Source organism: Mus caroli, unplaced genomic scaffold (assembly GCF_978045245.1).
Source record: "Mus caroli unplaced genomic scaffold, Mus_caroli_1 scaffold_14, whole genome shotgun sequence".
In the NCBI taxonomy this organism is placed as follows: Eukaryota; Metazoa; Chordata; class Mammalia; order Rodentia; family Muridae; genus Mus; species Mus caroli.
Window position 1 is genome coordinate 45,484,752 of NW_028227269.1, and position 17,679 is coordinate 45,502,430.

The 17,679-nt window shown below is 38.0% G+C and overlaps 1 pseudogene; it reads left to right on the forward strand.

Moving 5' to 3' along the window:
- Positions 1–11,752: 11,752 nt before the first annotated feature.
- On the forward strand, positions 11,753–12,202 carry LOC115032794 (small ribosomal subunit protein eS10 pseudogene; annotated as a pseudogene).
- Positions 12,203–17,679: the final 5,477 nt, after the last annotated feature.

The following is a 17,679-nucleotide window of genomic DNA, read 5'->3' on the forward strand; positions in this document are numbered from 1 at the left end:
ATTTGTATAAATAAGGGCTACTGATTTCTTTTTTTTTTTTTTTTTTTTTTTTTTTTTTGGTTTTTCGAGACAGGGTTTCTCTGTGTAGCTCTGGCTGTCCTTGCACTCACTTTGTAGACCAGGCTGGCCTCAAACTCAGAAATCCGCCTGCCTCTGCCTCCCGAGTGCTGGGATTAAAGGCGTGTGCCACCATGCCCGGCTGGGCTACTGATTTCTTTGAGTTAATTTTGCATCCAACTCCTCTGCTGAAGGTGTGGAAATTCTCTGCTATAATTTTGGGGGTCACTTATATACACTATCATGTTATCCAGAAATAGTGATACTTTGATTTCTTTTCTGATTTGTATCCCCTTATTCTCCTTTAGTTTTCTTATTGTGCTGGCTAAACCTCAAATACTATATTGACTAGATAGGGAGAGAGTGGTCAGCCTTGTCATGTCCTTGATTTTAGTGCAATAGCTTTCTGTTTCTCTCCATTTAGCTTGATATTGGCTATTGGCTTGCTATATATTGTTTTGATTATGTTTAGGTATGAGCTTTGTATCCCTGCTCTCTTTAATACTTTTAGTATGAAGGGGTGTTGGATTTTGTCAAGGGCTTTCTCAGCATCAATAAATGATTATGTATTTTTTCTTTATATTTGTTTATATGGTGGATTACTTTGATAGATTTTTGCATATTGAACCATTGCTGCATCCCTGGGATGAATCCTAATTGATCGTGATGATGTTTTTGATGTGTTTCTGGATTTGGTCTGCAAGTATTTTATTGTGTACCTTTTCATCAAGGTTCATATGAAAAATCAGTTTGATGTTCTCTTTCTTCACTGCATCTTGTGTAGTTTAGGTATCAGGGTGATTGTGACTTTATAGAATGAGTTTAGCAGTGTTCCTTCTGTTTATCTTTTATGGAATAGTTTGAGGAGTATTGGTATTAGCTCCTCTTTGAAAGTCTGTTAGAATTCTGCACTAAAATCAACTGTCAATGCACTTTAATTTATTTATTTTTTGGTAGGGAGTTTTTTAGTGACTGCTTCTATTTCTTTACGTATTATAAGGATGATTCAATATTTTACCTGAGCTTGATTTAACTTTGGTAATTGATATTTGTCTAGAAAATTGTCCATTTTCTTAAGATTTTCTAAGTTTGTAGTTTACAGGCTTTTGAAGTATAACCTAATAATTTTTTTTAATTTCCTCAGTGTCAGTTTTATAGGTTGCAGATATCTGTTTAGGCCCTTCTGTCTTTTAGAATCTCTGTTGAGAAGTCAGTTGTAATTCTGATAGGCCTACCTTTGTATGTTACCTACCTTTTATCTCTTGCTATTTCTAATATTTTTCCTTTGTTCTATAAATTTTTGTTTTGCTTATTATGCAGTGGGAGGATTTTCTTTTGGGGTCCAAATCAATTAGTGCTTTGTAAGGTTCTTGTATATTTATAGGCATCTCTTTCTTTAGGTTGGGAAAATTTTCACCTATGGGTTTATTAAAAATAGTTTCTGGGCCTTGGAGCTGGGACTCTTCACCTTCCTATTTTTCTCAGGTTAGGGCTTCTTATGGTATCCCATATTTCCTGGATATTTTCTGTCAGATATTTTTTAGATTTAACATCTTCTGTTGGTGATGTTTGCATCTGTTGTCCTGTTCTCTAGGTTTTCCATCTTCAGGATTTCCTCACTTTGTGTTTTCTTTATTGCTTCTATTTCCACCTTTAGATCTTGCACAGTTTTATTTATTTTCTTCATTTGTTTAATTTTATTTCTCTGCATATCTTTAAGGGATTTATTTGTTGTATTTTCCTGTGTTTCTCTAATGGACTTATTAATTTCCTCTCTAAAGGCCTTTATCATTTTTGTAAGATTGGATTTAAGGTCATTTTCTTGTGTTTCAGTTGTGTTAGGATACTCAGGACTTGCTGTAAAAGGGTAGCTGTGCTGTAAAGGACTCTTAGCTTTTGTTGATTGTCTTCTTTTAAGGACCCTTAGTGCTCTGGATAGCTTTGGTCCCTGGATGTTCCTATTGTAGTATGTATTCAGAGGGGTGCTAACCTTGCAGGATATATATAATATATATAATATATATAATATATATGTAATATATAATATATATTACATCTTTTCCTCAATTACATTTTCAATGCTATAACAAAATTCCCCCATACCCTCCCCCCTACTTCCCTACCCACCCTTTCCCATTTTTTTGGCCCTGGCACTCCCCTGTACTGGGGCATATAAAGTTTGCATGTCCAATGGGCCTCTCTTTCCAGTGATGGCCGACTAGGCCATCTTTTGATACATATGCAGCTAGAGTCAAGAGCTCCGGGGTACTGGTTAGTTCATAATGTTGTTCCACCCATAGGGTTGCGGATCCCTTCAGCTTCTTGGGTACTTTCTCTAGCTCCTCCATTGGGAACCCTGTGATCGATTCACTAGCTGACTGTGAGCATCCACTTCTGTGTTTGCCAGGCCCCAGCATAGTCTCACAAGAGACAGCTATATCTGGGTCCTTTCAGCAAAATCTTGCTACTGAATGCAATGGTGTCAGCATTTGGATGCTGATTATGGGATGGATCTCTGGATATGGCAGTATCTAGATGGTCCATCCTTTCGTCACAGCTCCAAACTTTGTCTCTGTAACTCCTTCCATGGGTGTTCTGTTCCCAATTCTAAGGAGGGGCATAGTGTCCACACTTCAGTCTTCATTCTTCTTGAGTTTCATGTGTTTAGCAAACTGTATCTTATATCTTGGGTATCCTAAGTTTTGGGCTAATACCCACTTATCAGTGAGTACATATTGTGTGAGTTCCTTTGGGATTGTGTTACCTCACTCAGGATGATGCCCTCCAGGTCCATCCATTTGACTAGGAATTTCATAAATTCACTCTTTTTAATAGCTGAGTAGTACTCCATTGTGTAAATGTACCACATTTTCTGTATCCATTCCTCTGTTGAGGGGCATCTGGGTTCTTTCCAGTTTCTGGCTATTATAAATAAGGCTGCTATGAACATAGTGGAGCATGGGTCCTCCTTACTGGTTGGAACATCTTCTGGATATATGCCCAGGAGAAGTATTGCTGGATCCTCCGGTAGTACTATGTCCAATTTTCTAAGGAACCGCCAGATTGATTTCCAGAGTGGTTGTACAAGCTTGCAATCCCACCAAGAATGGAGGAGTGTTCCTCTTTCTCCACATCCTCGCCAGCATCTGCTGTCACCTGAAGTTTTGATCTTAGCCATTCTGACTGGTGTGAGGTGGAATCTCAGGGTTGTTTTGATTTGCATTTCCCTGATGATGAAGGATGTTGAACATTTTTTCAGGTGCTTCTCTGCCATTCGGTATTCCTCAGGTGAGAATTCTTTGTTCAACTCTGAGCCCCATTTTTTAATGGAGTTATTTGATTTTCTGGAGTCCACCTTCTTCAGTTCTTTATATATATTGGGTATTAGTCCCCTATCTGATTTACAATAGGTAAAGATCCTTTCCCAATCTGTTGGCGGTCTTTTTGTCTTACTGACGGTGTTTTTTGCCTTGCAGAAGTTTTGCAGTTTCATGAGGTCCCATTTGTCAATTCTTGATCTTCTTCTACATGATAACAACCAGTTGTGCCAGCACCAATTGTTGAAGATGCTGTCTTTCTTCCACTGGATGTTTTTAGCTCCCTTGTCGAAGATCAAGTGACCATAGGTGTGTGGGTTCATTGCTGGGTCTTCAATTCTATTCCATTGGTCTACTTGTCTGTCACTATACCAGTACCATGCAGTTTTTATCACAATTGCTCTGTAGTAAAGCTTTAGGTCAGGCATGGTGATTCCACCAGAAGTTCTTTTATCCTTGAGAAGAGTTTTTGCTATCCTAGGTTTTTTGTTATTCCAGATGAATTTGCAGATTGCTCTTTCTAATTCGTTGAAGAATTGAGTTGGAATTTTGATGGGTATTGCATTGAATCTGTAGATTGCTTTTGGCAAGATAGCCATTTTTACAATGTTGATCCTCCCAATCCATGAGCATGGGAGATCTTTCCATCTTCTGAGATCTTCTTTAATGTCTTTCTTCAGAGACTTGAAGTTCTTATCATAGAGATCTTTCACTTCCTTAGTTAGAGTCACGCTAAGATATTTTATATTATTTGTGACTATTGAGAAGGGTGTTGTTTCCCTAATTTCTTTCTCAGCCTGTTTATTCTTTGTGTAGAGAAAGGCTATTGACTTGTTTGAGTTAATTTTATGTCCAGGTACTTCACAGAAACTGTTTATCAGGTTTAGGAGTTCTCTGGTGGAATTTTTAGGGTCATTATATATACTATCATATCATCTGCAAAAAGTGATATTTTGACTTCATCTTTTCCAATTTGTATCCCTTTGATCTCCCTTTGTTGTCGAATTGCTCTGGCTAGGACTTCAAGTAAAATGTTGAATAGGTATGGGGAGAGTGGGCAGCATTGTCTAGTCCCTGATTTTAGTGGGATTGCTTGAAGCTTCTCACCATTTATTTTGGTGTTGGCTACTGGTTTGCTGTGGATTGCTTTTATCATGTTTAGCTATGGGTCTTGAATTCCTGACCTTTCCAAGACTTTTATCATGAATGGGTGTTGGATCTTGTCGAATGCTTTTTCTGCATCTAACGAGATGATCATGTGGATTTTTGTCTTTGAGTTTGTTTATATAATGGATTACGTTGATGGATTTCTGTATATTAAACCATCCCTGCATCCCTGGAATAAATCCTACTTGGTCAGGATTGATGATTGCTTTAATGTGTTCTTGGATTTGGTTAGGGAGAATTTTATTGAGTATTTTTGCATCTATATTCATAAGGGAAATTGGTCTGAAGTTCTCTATCTTTGTTGGATCTTTCTGTGGTTTAGGTATCAGAGTAATTGTGGCTTCATAGAATGAGTTGGATAGAGTTCCTTCTACTTCTATTTTGTGGAATAGTTTGTGCAGAACTGGAATTAGATCTTCTTTGAAGGTCTGGTAGAACTCTGCACTAAACCCATCTGGTCCTGGGCGTTTTTTGGCTGGGAAACTATTAATGGCTGCTTCTATTTCTTTAGGGGATATGGGACTGTTTAACTCATTAACTTGATCCTGATTTAATTATGGTACCTGGTATCTGTACAGAAATTTATCCATTTCGTCCAGGTTTTCCAGTTTTGTTGAGTATAGCCTTTTGTAGAAGGATCTGAAGGTGTTTTGGATTTCTTCAGGATCTGTTGTTATGTCTCCCTTTTCATTTCTGATTTTGTTAATTAGGATGTTGTCCCTGTGCCCTCTAGTGAGTCTAGCTAAGGGTTTATCTATCTTGTTGATTTTCTCAAAAAACCAACTCCTCGTTTGGTTATTTCTTTGAATAGTTCTTCTTGTTTCCACTTGGTTGATTTCACCCCTGAGTTTGATTATTTCCTGCCATCTACTCCTCTTGGGTGAATTTTCTTCCTTTTTTCTAGAGCGTTTAGATGTGTTGTCAAGCTGCTAGTGTGTGCTCTCTTTAGTTTCTTTTTGGAGGCACTCAGAGCTATGAGTTTCCCTCTTAGAAATGCTTTCATTGTGTCACATAGGTTTGGGTAAGTTTTGGCTTCATTTTCATTAAACTGTAAAAAGCCTTTAATTTCTTTCTTTATTCCATCCTTGACCAAGGTATCATTGAGAAGAGTGTTATTCAGTTTCCAAGTGAGTGTTGGCTTTCCGTTATTTATGTTGTTATTGAAGAACAGCCTTAGTCCATGGTGGTCTGATAGGATGCATGGGACTATTTCAATATTTTTGTATCTGTTGAGGCCTGTTTTGTAACCAATTATATGGTCAATTTTGGAGAAGGTCCAGTGAGGTGCTGAGAAGAAGGTATAGCCTTTTGTTTTAGGATAAAATGTTCTGTAGATATCTGTTAAGTCCATTTGTTTCATAACTTCTGTTAGTTTCACTGTGTCCCTGTTTAGTTTCTGTTTCCAGGATCTGTCCATTGATGAAAGTGGTGTGTTGAAATTTCCCACTATTATTGTGTGAGGTGCAATGTGTGCTTTGAGCTTTACTAACGTGTCTTTAATGAATGTGGCTGCCCTTGCATTTGGGGCACAGATATTCAGAATTGAGAGTTCCTCTTGGAGGATTTTACCTTTGATGTGTATGAAGTGTCCCTCCTTGTCTTTTTTGATAACTTTGGGTTGGAAGTAGATTTTATTCGATATGAGAATGGCTACTCCAGCTTTTTTCTTCAGACCATTTGCTTGGAAAATTGTTTTCCAGCCTTTCACTCTGAGGTAGTGTCTTTCTTTTACCCTGAGATGGGTTTCCTGTAAGCCGCAGAATGTTGGGTCCTGTTTGTGTAGCCAGTCTCTTAGTCTATGTCTTTTTATTGGGGAATCGAGTCCATTGATATTAAGAGATATTAAGGAAAAGTAATTGTTGCTTCCTTTTATTTTTGTTGTTAGAGTTGGCATTCTGTTCTTGTGGCAGTCTTCTTTTAGGTTCGTTGAGGGATTACTTTCTTGCTTTTTCTAGGGCGTCACTTCTGTCCTTGTATTGCTTTTTTTTTTCTGTTATTATCCGTTGAAGGGCTGGATTTGTGGAAAGATAATGTGTGAATTTGTTTTTGTCATGGAATACTTTGGTTTCTCCATCTATGGTAATTGAGAGTTTGGCCGGGTATAGTAACTTGGGCTGGCATTTGTGTTCTCTTAGTGTCTGTATAACATCTATCCAGGCTCTTCTGGCTTTCATAGTCTCTCGTGAAAAGTCTGGTGTAATTCTGATAGGCCTGCCTTTATATGTTACTTGACCTTTCTCCCTTACTGCTTTTAATATTCTATCTTTATTTAGTGCATTTGTTGTTCTGATTATTATGTGTCGGAAGGAATTTCTTTTCTGGTCCAGTCTATTTGGAGTTCTGTAGGCTTCTTGTATGATCATGGGCATCTCTTTCTTTAGGATTGGGAAGTTTTCTTCTATTATTTTGTTGAAGATATTTGCTGGCCCTTTAAGTTGAAAATCTTCATTCTCATCAACTCCTATTATCCGTAGGTTTGGTCTTCTCATTGTGTCCTGTATTTCCTGGATGTTTTGAGTTAGGATTCTTTTCCATTTTGTATTTTCTTTGATTGTTGTGCTGATGTTCTCTATGGAATCTTCTGCACCTGAGATTCTCTCTTCCATCTCTTTTATTCTGTTGCTGATGCTTGCATCTATGGTTCCAGATTTCTTTCCTAGGGTTTCTATCTCCAGCGTTGCCTCACTTTGGGTTTTCTTTATTGTGTCTACTTCCCTTTTTAGGTCTAGTATGGTTTTGTTCATTTCCATCACCTGTTTGGATGTGTTTTCCTGTTTTTCTTTAAGGACTCTACCAGTTTGGTTGTGTTTTCCTGTTTTTCTTTAAGGACCTGTAACTCTTTAGCAGTGCTCTCCTGTATTTCTTTAAGTGAGTTATGAAAGTCCTTCTTGATGTCCTCTACCATCATCATGAGATATGCTTTTAAATCTGGGTCTAGATTTTTGGTTTTGTTGGGGTGCCCAGGACTAGGTGGGGTGGAAGTGCTGCGTTCTGATGATGGTGAGTGGTCTTGATTTCTGTTCGTAGGATTCTTACATTTGCCTTTCGCCATCTGGTAATCACTGAAGCTAGCTGTTATAGTTGTTTTTGGTTAGAGCTTGTTCCTCAGGTGACTCTGTTAGCCTCTATCAGCAGATGTGGGAGGCTGGCTCTCTCCTTAGTTTCAGTGGTCAGAGTATTCTCTGCAGGCAAGCTCTATTCTTGCAGGGAAGGTGCCCAGATACCTGGTGTTTGAATGTACCTCCTGGCAGACGTTGTGTTCCACTCACCAGAAGCCTTAGGATCCCGTGGGGAATCCTGTGTGGGTCCTTGCAGGTGTCCGCAGACTCCACTGGCAAGGCACCCCGGTGCTCGAGTGGACCGGAAGTAACTTGTGCCCCAGCAGAGGCCAGGTTGCCTGCTTCCCTAGTTAATGCAGTCTCAGGTCCCGCTCAATTGGATTGGAGCAGAAGTTGTGTTCCACTCACCAGAGGTCTTAGGATCCCATGGAGAGTCCTGTGCGGGTCCTTGCGGGTGTTCGGAGACTCCACTGGCAAGGCACCCAAGTGCTCAAGTGGCCGGAAGGGACTTAGAGAGTGGTTTGATGCTATGTTAGATTAGCTAAATAGCAGCAATAGTGTGATTTTAAATAATAATTTTAAATTTAATATATCAAATAAATATAGTAATTACAATATTTCTCCTTCCCTTCACACACACAGAGAGAGAGAAAGAGAGAGAGAGAGAGACAGACAGACAGACAGAGACAGAGAAAGAGAGACAGAGACACAGAAACACAGAGAGACACACACACAAAGGCCATATAATATTACTTGTATGTAAGTTTTCAGGGATAAACATTTTGGTGTTGGATAAAAAATTAGTGTGTTCATTGCTGGGGAAAACGATTTCTCCTGCATTCAGTATTCTTTAGTTTCCCATAGTTTTTTATATAGGTTTTAGAATTCATGCTGTTTGTCTAATTAGTATAAGCATGTCTATTGTTTTTCTTGTTCAGGCATGTTTAGCAAACCATTCTGGTAACACTTTACAAGTGTAGCTTCTGGAAATTTTAGGAGACACAGTCCTACAACACATTTGCTATTCTTCTGTTTCTTATGGTATTTCTGTCCCCCTTTGCACAAAAATTTCTGAGCCCTAGGTGCAGGAGTTGTTGTATAGAGGTAGCAGTTGAGACTTAGCTCTACAACTTGTATTTTGATCATTTATGGGGTTTGTTATGGTCTTTGTGGCAAGGACAAGTTCCTTGATGAAGGGTGAAGATTATATTTATAAATGGCTACAAGGATAAATAATAAAACCACAGAGTGAATGTGAAAAATCACAAAATATCTAAAATCATATTTGAACTAAATGAGCTAAATAGAATAGTGGCAAGTTACTGAACCTAAGGAGACTGAGGTTAGCTTCTGATTATATTTCAGGTCATAGACTAACAGAATAGATATTAAGCCGAGCAAGGTGTATTAGAGAACCCTTTATCCATGAAAATGTGGCTCTGAACTACTCTTCTCACAGAGCAAGAGTGAAGCAAAAGACTATCTCCTTTACTCAAAACTTGGTAAAGGAGAGGAATTTGCATGAATAAGTTTCTAAGAACAATGATAATATCATAGGAAAGACACCCACAGTAGAGCAAGATGGCATAACCAAATACAATTCAGTTATAAATATTTGCAAAGAAGATTGATAAAATGTTACATAAAATAAAAGCCACATATTATAAACAACAGATACTATGTTTAAACAAGAAAAATAAATGTGAAAATATTTCTAGGAAAATAAACAGTAAAATTTCATAAAATGAAGTCACACTCATTAACTCAATATTTTGTAAAAAAAAATCCAATATGTACATTTAGTAGCATATTGAACACAAATGAAAAATTAATAAATTGGAAGACATTTGGGAAGAAACAACTACAAAGAATGTGCATAATAGCAAATATTTTTAAAACATACAAGAAAGGATAAGTCTATACATAACAGAGAATCTGTACCTGTGCAACTTTAACAATATGGTTGCCCAAACCAGACTTGAGAAGTAAATAATAAATGGACTCAGTAGAATTTGTGTGTGTGTGTGTGTTTGTATAAAGTACAGGCAACATGAGAAAAGTTAAAAGGGTGAACGAGTTGGGTAAACATAATCCTACACTTGAACATTAAATTCCCAACATAAATTAACAAAAATACAAAGGAAATAAACATGCAGAACATGGTTGGGGAGGTTGAGTTACAGAAAGAGAAGGGAGTGAAAAAGAGAGGAAAATACTGATGGGAGAAAACTCACACATATGTGACTGGATATGGCTTGAAAATTTGCTAGAATATCTAATGTATATAGATAAATTCCAGATGATTTCAAACAGAAGAAATAAGAAGAAATGTACAATTAGGTCTGCTGCTGGAATCTGCAAATATAAGACACCTAGTGTGATGCTTCCTCATTCTGAATTTTTAAGTAATGATAAAAATGAATCATTTCTTGGGAAAATTATGATTCCAAAATTAAAGCTGAATGTTTTCATTTTCATATAATGTTTACCTACATTCTGGTACATTTATACCTATACACACATATATGTATACACACACACACACACACAAAAGAAAAATACATATATATATATTGTATCAAACAATGCAAAATTTACTATGTTAATTCTTCTATAACTTAAAAACTAAAGAAGTTTCTCTTGCTTGTTTTGGAAGTTTTGGGATATGATGATAATTATTACGAATTGAGTGAGTTAATATTCCTCTGAAGAAATGCAAGCTCCTAGGAAGGTTTCTCTTGTGGGTTGAATTTCTACTTTAGGGATGGTGACAGTAAGAAAATGATATTATTCCCAGCTCCCCAGAGGCCTGTAAATATTAGTCATTTCAAAATGATACTGCCTAACAGTAAGGAATGAAAGTAAAAATAATTGAAAATAGACATCAACCACTGTAGAAAATAACCCTTTCACGGAACCAAAAATGCTGCCTCTAAGGAAACACTTACAGTTCAGTAAATTGACTGGCCACCTTGCAAAGCTCAATGTGGTTTAGATGAGGGAGCTTTTCCTGACATCAGAGCCAAGGGGTTCGTGTAAAGGCTTCCCCAGTCTTCTAGTTTAAGCAAATAAGGTGACAGTTCTCAGCAGGTTCTACTCTATAGCGTCTTCAAGTTCTATCAGAGAGGAACTTTCACTGCTATAGAAAGTATTAAATGCATCTCTCAAAGTTGGAAAGTGCATCAGATACAGTAATGAGAAAAGGGGGGAAATGATGAGTTCCAGAGCTTTCCTTTGAGACTTGTAAAATATGCATTAGAAGTGAGCAATTTAAGCACCATGAATTTTATTACTAGCCCCAAAGTTACCCCGAGCCTCATATTTTAGCTGATTTAGAATCATGCTGTCTTCAGGGGACAATAATGAGTTCAGTCTTGCTTATATCTGGGTCCAGTTTGTAAGGTACATACAGGAAAAGTGCTTAGCTAAAGTAATAAGCAGAACACTAAGTTATTATTTTATAATTCGTCCTCTGCTTCAGAAGAGAAAAAGTTGGCAAAAATAATAGTTTTATATAATTTTTCCCCCAAACTCACATTTTCTGTCCAGGTTTTTAATTTTTAGTTCTGATTTATTTTCCTTTTGCATTTGTGTTGTGTACACCGCACCCCCACCTGCTTTTACTTCCCCAGGATCCTCTGTAACTCAGAGTAACCTTGTGTATTAGAGAGAGCTAGAGAATACCCTCAGTACTCTCTAACTGTGACAAAATGCCTGAACTCATAGTTTCAGTCTGTGCTCACTTCATCTCAAGCGTGGGGACTGTCATGAGGTGGTACATCACAGAGGACCTGTGGGGCAAACTTTCTTAGGGCAAGTCGTATCAAATGGAGAGGAAGTATCTAGAATTCACCATTGCTCTCAATGTGGTATAACTTCCTCCAAGGAAATTCCATAAGTCTTGACTGCTCACAGCAAGTGATGGAACGTTCTCAGGGGGGAGACTTTCCTTCATCATCTGAACAATAACACCCATGTCTAACCTCTGTCATTGGGGCAGTGCTTTTAATTGTTACGTATCTCCCTATCCAGTCTTTATATTCACATCACTGTGATTTTCCTCACCACTGACATCATCTGCCTGCCTTAGAAATTTGTAAAGGAGTATGTCGTTCCTATCCAGCCTCCGCGTTTTAACCTGCAGCCGCAGCAATGCTGATGCCGAAGAAGAACTGATTGCCATCTATGAACTTCTTTCTAAGGAAGGCATGATGATTGACAAGAAACATGTCCACATGCCCAAACATCAGGGGCTGGCAGACAAGAATGTGCCCAACCTTAATGTAATGTAGCCTCTCAAGTCTTGAGGCTGTAGGAAGGAGCAGTTTGCCTGGAGATATTTCTGTTGTAACCCTATGAATGAGGGCATTCAGTATCTCTGAGATTAACTGCACCTAGCTTTGGAGATTGTGCCTGCAACTCTACACTGCGGCTTTCCTGAGACTGGCAAGGTTTTGGCCTAAAGGTCCAGAGGGTGAGCAACCTGCAAGATCCACAAGAGGGGAAGCAGATAGAGACACCTGCAGTAGGAGTGCTGTGCCCCCTGAAGCTGACAAGAAAGCTGAAGCTGGGGCTGCTCAGCAACTTAGTTTCCCCTTTTAAGCAACGATGGTCATGGTCGTGGTCAGACACCTCAGTGATGTTGGAGACTGTGTTGTGTTAAATACAGTTTTTTTCTCTTTAATATTTTTTTACAGTATAGTCTTTATTCCCCCTCCAGGTTCTCCTGGTCCTCCCTCTGACTGTTCCTCATCCCAGACCCCCTCTGCCCCTACCCAAACACCCACTCCAAACCTGTCTCCAAGAGGATGTCCCCACCCCCACCTCACCAGGCCTTCCTACTCCCTGGGGCCTCAAGTATCTTGAGGCTTAGATGCATCTTCTCTCAGTCCAGACCAGACAGTCCTCTGCTGTATATGTGTATGGGGGCCTCATAACAGCTGGTGTATGCTGCCTGGTTGGTGGCTCCCTGTCTGAGCAAATCTCTGAGGGTCCAGGTTAGTTGAGACTGCTGTTCTTCCTTTAAAGAAAAATAGAGTATGTCAAGCATACTCATTAGAAATAAATTAGTGTCTTAGCATATCATAGATGTACATACATTTAGTAATCAAGAGAGATCATCAAATAAAGCTATAGGGTAAAACTAACTGGAGTGAGAGATTTTACTTTGCCAAACCTCTCCTTCCTAAATAGCCACTGGAATTTATTCTAATCATAAATAAAATAAACACAAAGTACAACTGGTACACTGCTGGTGTTGTTTCCTTAAACAAGATCTAACAGTGCATACCAAAGAGATGACAGAGGCCTGGCAGTTTGCAATTGCTTAGCTTATACTTTCTTCTGCTCTGTTCTCTTTATAAAACTATCCCCAATCAACTGCCTTTTATTTTGCTCAAACCTCATAACCAATAGCAATGTTGGTTCACATTGTGACAGATGTCTAGTGTTTTGAAAATTTCACTGAAACTCCCTGAAATATTTCGCTGGGGCTTCCATAAAAACTCATACAGCATTATTGTAAGTATACTCAGGATGTCTCAATGTGATAAATTTAATGAATTTGAATTTCATTGATGGTGTTTCAAAATAACATATAGGGATAAACAAAACAGACATCTTCCATCATTTTAACTCTTAGTTGTTTTCTATTGTTTTGTTAACAACCCAGATGTCCCTCAACAGAGGAATGGATACAGAAAATGTGGTACATTTACACAATGGAGTATTACTCAGCTATTCAAAACAATGACTTCATGAAATTTTTAGGCAAATGTATGAAACTAGAAAATATCACACTGAGTGAGGTAACCCAGTCACAAAAGAACACACATGGTATGCACTAACTGATAAGTAGATATTGGTCCAAAAGCTCAGAATAACCAAGATACAATTCACAGACCATATAAAACTCAAGAAGAAGGAAGGCCAAAATGTGGACGCTTCAGTCCTTCTTAGAAGGGGGAACAAAATACTGATGGAGAGGAGAGGGTGGGTGGTAGTTGGGAAGAAGAATGGATGATGAGGAGGAAAAAGATAGGCATGAACAGGTATGAGTGGAGACAGGGATGATATACATGGGGTCAGGATTTTTTTTAATATTTTTTATTAGGTATTTTCCTCATTTACATTTCCAGTGCTATCCCAAAAGTCCCCCATACCCTCCCACACACTCCCCTACTCACCCACTCCCATTTTTTGGCCCTGGTGTTCCCCTGTACTGGGGCATATAACGTTTACAAGTCCAATGGGCCTCTCTTTCCAGTGATGGCTGATTAGGTCATCTTTTGATACATATGCAGCTAGAGACACGAGCTCGGGGGGGGGGGAGTACTGGTTAGTTCATAATATTGTTCCACCTATAGTGTTGCAGATCCCTTTAGCTCCTTGGGTAGTTTCTCTAGCTCCTCCATTGGGGGCCCTGTGACCCATCCAATAGCTGACTGTGAGCATCCACTTCTGAGTTTGCTAGGCCCCGGCATAGTCTCACAAGAGACAGCTATATCTGGGTCCTTTCAGCAAAATCTTGCTAGTGTGTGCAATAGTGTCAACATTTGGAAGCTGATTATGGGATGGATCCCTGGATATGGCAGTCTCTAGATGGTCCATCCTTTTGTCACAGCTCCAAACTTGGGGTCAGGAATTTGAACGGAGGTGTGTAGCAATGGTGGACTGGGAACTGGAGGTAGCCACCAGGAAGTTCCATATGCCAGGAAAGCAAGAGGCTTCCAGGACCCAAGAGGGATGAAATTAGCTGAACTGCCCAACAAAGGAGAGCAAGAACTTGTAGAGACAATATCCAGAGGTTAGGCAAGCCCCTGGTTGGGGGATTGGGCCACCCACTCAACTCCAGATTTTTAATCAAGAATTGCTCCTGTCTTAAGGAAATATGGGACAAAATGAGGAGCAGAGACTGAAGAAAAGGCAATCCAAAGACTGCCCCACCTGGAGATCCATTCCATATACAGACACCAAACCCAGACACTTGCAGATTCCATGAAGTGCTTGCTGACAGGAGCCTGTCTCCCAAGAGGCTCTACCAGAGCCTGACAGATACAGAGACAAGTGCTCACAGTCAACCATTGAACTGAGCATGGGATTCCCAATGGAGGAGTTAGAGAAAGGACTGAAGGAGCCAAAGGGTTTTTCAACTCCATAGGAAGAATAACAATATCAAACAACCAGACCCCCCAGAGCTCTCAGGGACTAAACCATCAACCAAAGAGTACATGGTGATAGCCAAGGCTCCAACCACATAGTACCAGGGTGGAGATGTGGGAGTGGATAGGTGGTTGGGGGAGCACCCTCATAGAAGCAGGGGAATGGGGATGGGATAGGGGGCTTCTGGTGTGGATACCAGGAAGGCAGATAACATTTGAAATGTAAATAAATAAAGTATCCAATAAAAAAGAAAAGAAAATAACATATGGATTATGAAATGCTGCTTTCCACACAGTTTGTCTGATTTTAGGGAGTTTTCTCAACTGTTTTTTTTTTTTTAAATAAGTTGTTAAACATCCTAGAATGGTTCTGTATGTATAATAAATAGGTCAATATGGATTTCTCAGGTCCTTTAAATTCTTTTATAAAGGGTAATTTTTAATATAATTTCTTTCTCAAGGTGTCTTATCTTCTCTTTTGAAATTATATAATGATCATCCCATCTTGAATCATATGTTAGTTTGGCTTTGAAGCAATTGTCAGCATCTTTGCCACATGGTTGGAGGCCAGATATCAGTTTGTCACCATGTAATGTATTCTTCCTATCTGGTTAGGAGCATAGAGCAGGTGCTTGGAAATCATGCTGTCATCTATTCTCCACACATGACTGGTCCATGTTCAGCTGAATTATGGTGAATATCACTTGAAAACTATTGTAGTGGCTGCACTCCAAGACCTGGCTACAGTCTTGCCCTGCTCTTCAAAATTCAGCCAGCCATGTAAATGAAATTGTTAAATTCACTCAAGGACTCACGTCTGCCCACACTCTCTATAGATTTTATGATCACATGATGCATGATACATCAGCACTCTTCAGCAAAAGTTAAGGATGGCTTGCAGTTTAGAACACAGTTATTTTAAAACTGGCAGACTTTTACTAAATGTTACATTTTGTATTTCTAGTTTTTAATGTTTTTACTTACTAGGTTATAACTGTGAAACCCAGTTAGGTAAAAATTACCAAGAAAGGTTAATGTAAATAAAAGCCCAAAGAACGTTTTTTTTCCTCAACATGTAATACTTGTTTAAAATCAGTCAAGAATAAAAGTGTGCTAAAATGTAAAATCTATGAAACTGTGATCTTATAAACAATTAAAAAGAAAATTATTTAATTATCTAACAAATTGTCAAATAAATTATAGAATACATAAATAATTTATCTAATGAATAATTTAGTTACGTAATAAATGACTTGATTGAAATGGGTTTCTTGTTATTTTCTTCATCAGATACCTTATTTAGTAGAGGATTATTTCTAATGGTCAGGTCTTGAAACTACATGTTCAGGTAATGATTTCTTGATCAGTTTTAAGGCATTAGATATATGTGAATGCTGTAATATTTCAGAGGCAGGAGTTCCTCAAAACTAAAGGTGTTGTTTGAGGAGAGCATACTTACACTACATGGGGAAAGCTGTTCTTGTTTCCAAAACACAGGTTTAAATTTCCTTCTGTTCATGTGTTTCCCAGCAGGTGTCTCTATATATCAGCATTACTAGAAAAGAACAAAGAGTCAAGAACCAATTTTATTAAAAAGAAAATGTAGCAGATAGAGAAATAAACTGATTATGAAACATGTGAATTGTGTATGTATTAGAAATAAAATAAGTTGAATTACTTCACTGGTCTGCACTGTCTATTATTGGTGACTTAACATATTTTAACTTATCTGATTCTGTTTCTTAGAAGAATGTTTTGAAAAGATGCCTTGAAAAATCCCTTAAAGCAGTTTTCACTATATATGATATTTATTCAAACATAGACATTTTCTAAAAGTATATTAATTTATCTCTACTATCTCTTTTGAACAACTTCTTTACCTTTTTTGTTAAATGCAAAGTTAGTGGCCAGAATTTTTCATGATAATAAAACGTTATTTACAGGAGTCAGAAAAGAATTTGAAATGTGAAAAATGGATGCAATCATGACAGTCAACGATGTACTTCATTCAATTTCTTTTGATCAATGTGTTTTAAAAATGAGTTTCAGACTATAGTACTGTTAATTAATTAGTAGAGTTTTGCCTAGCTCCAGGAAATCCTGGAATTCAGCCCTAATAATACATAAACTGGGAATGGTGGTGTGCCCATCTAACCCCATCACTTAAAAGATAAAGAACAGAGGATCAGAATTGAAAATCATCTTTGTCTACAAAGTGAGAAAATTATCTTTCTTACACATAGTAACATGCTAAATAGTGAGCCCTGTTAATGATCAATTACCAACAGTAACTATTCTGTTTTCCAAAGTTCTGGAGACTGAAACCAGGACTTCCCACATGCTAGAAAACCACATACCTGTAATCTATATCTTAGCTCTAGGTAGCTCCAGGGAAAATAAACAGAACTTAGCTTGGAGAGATTATAGTTGACTTTACCATAATCTTCATACATTCATTAAAGAACTTCCATTTTACTTACAATATGATTAAATAATTGACTTCAAAGTTTAACATATAGGTTTCTTATCGTCCACAAAGCAAATGCCAAGTCAAAAGGTCCTGATAATTGCAAACCTACAGTCCAAAACAAAACTTAAAGGTACTATTGAATAGATATTGAGAATGTTTGAAGCTTAAGTACTTACTAATATTTTCAATGTAAAAGTAGAATATCATAGAATATATGTCTTGAATAAAAAAGACTATGAAATTACTTCATTCCACTAGGTTTTATGAGTCTTTATTGTCCAAAATGTTGTTTCTTTGTATCTTGTCTTTGGTTTTTAAGTAGACCTCAGCTGAAATACCCTTGGGTGGGAAGGGAATAGGTTAGGGTTAGATCTCAGAAGACTTAGTGAAGGGAAGGTGAATAAGATCAAATTAGGCTGTATAATAACACTCTGCAGTAACTAATAACA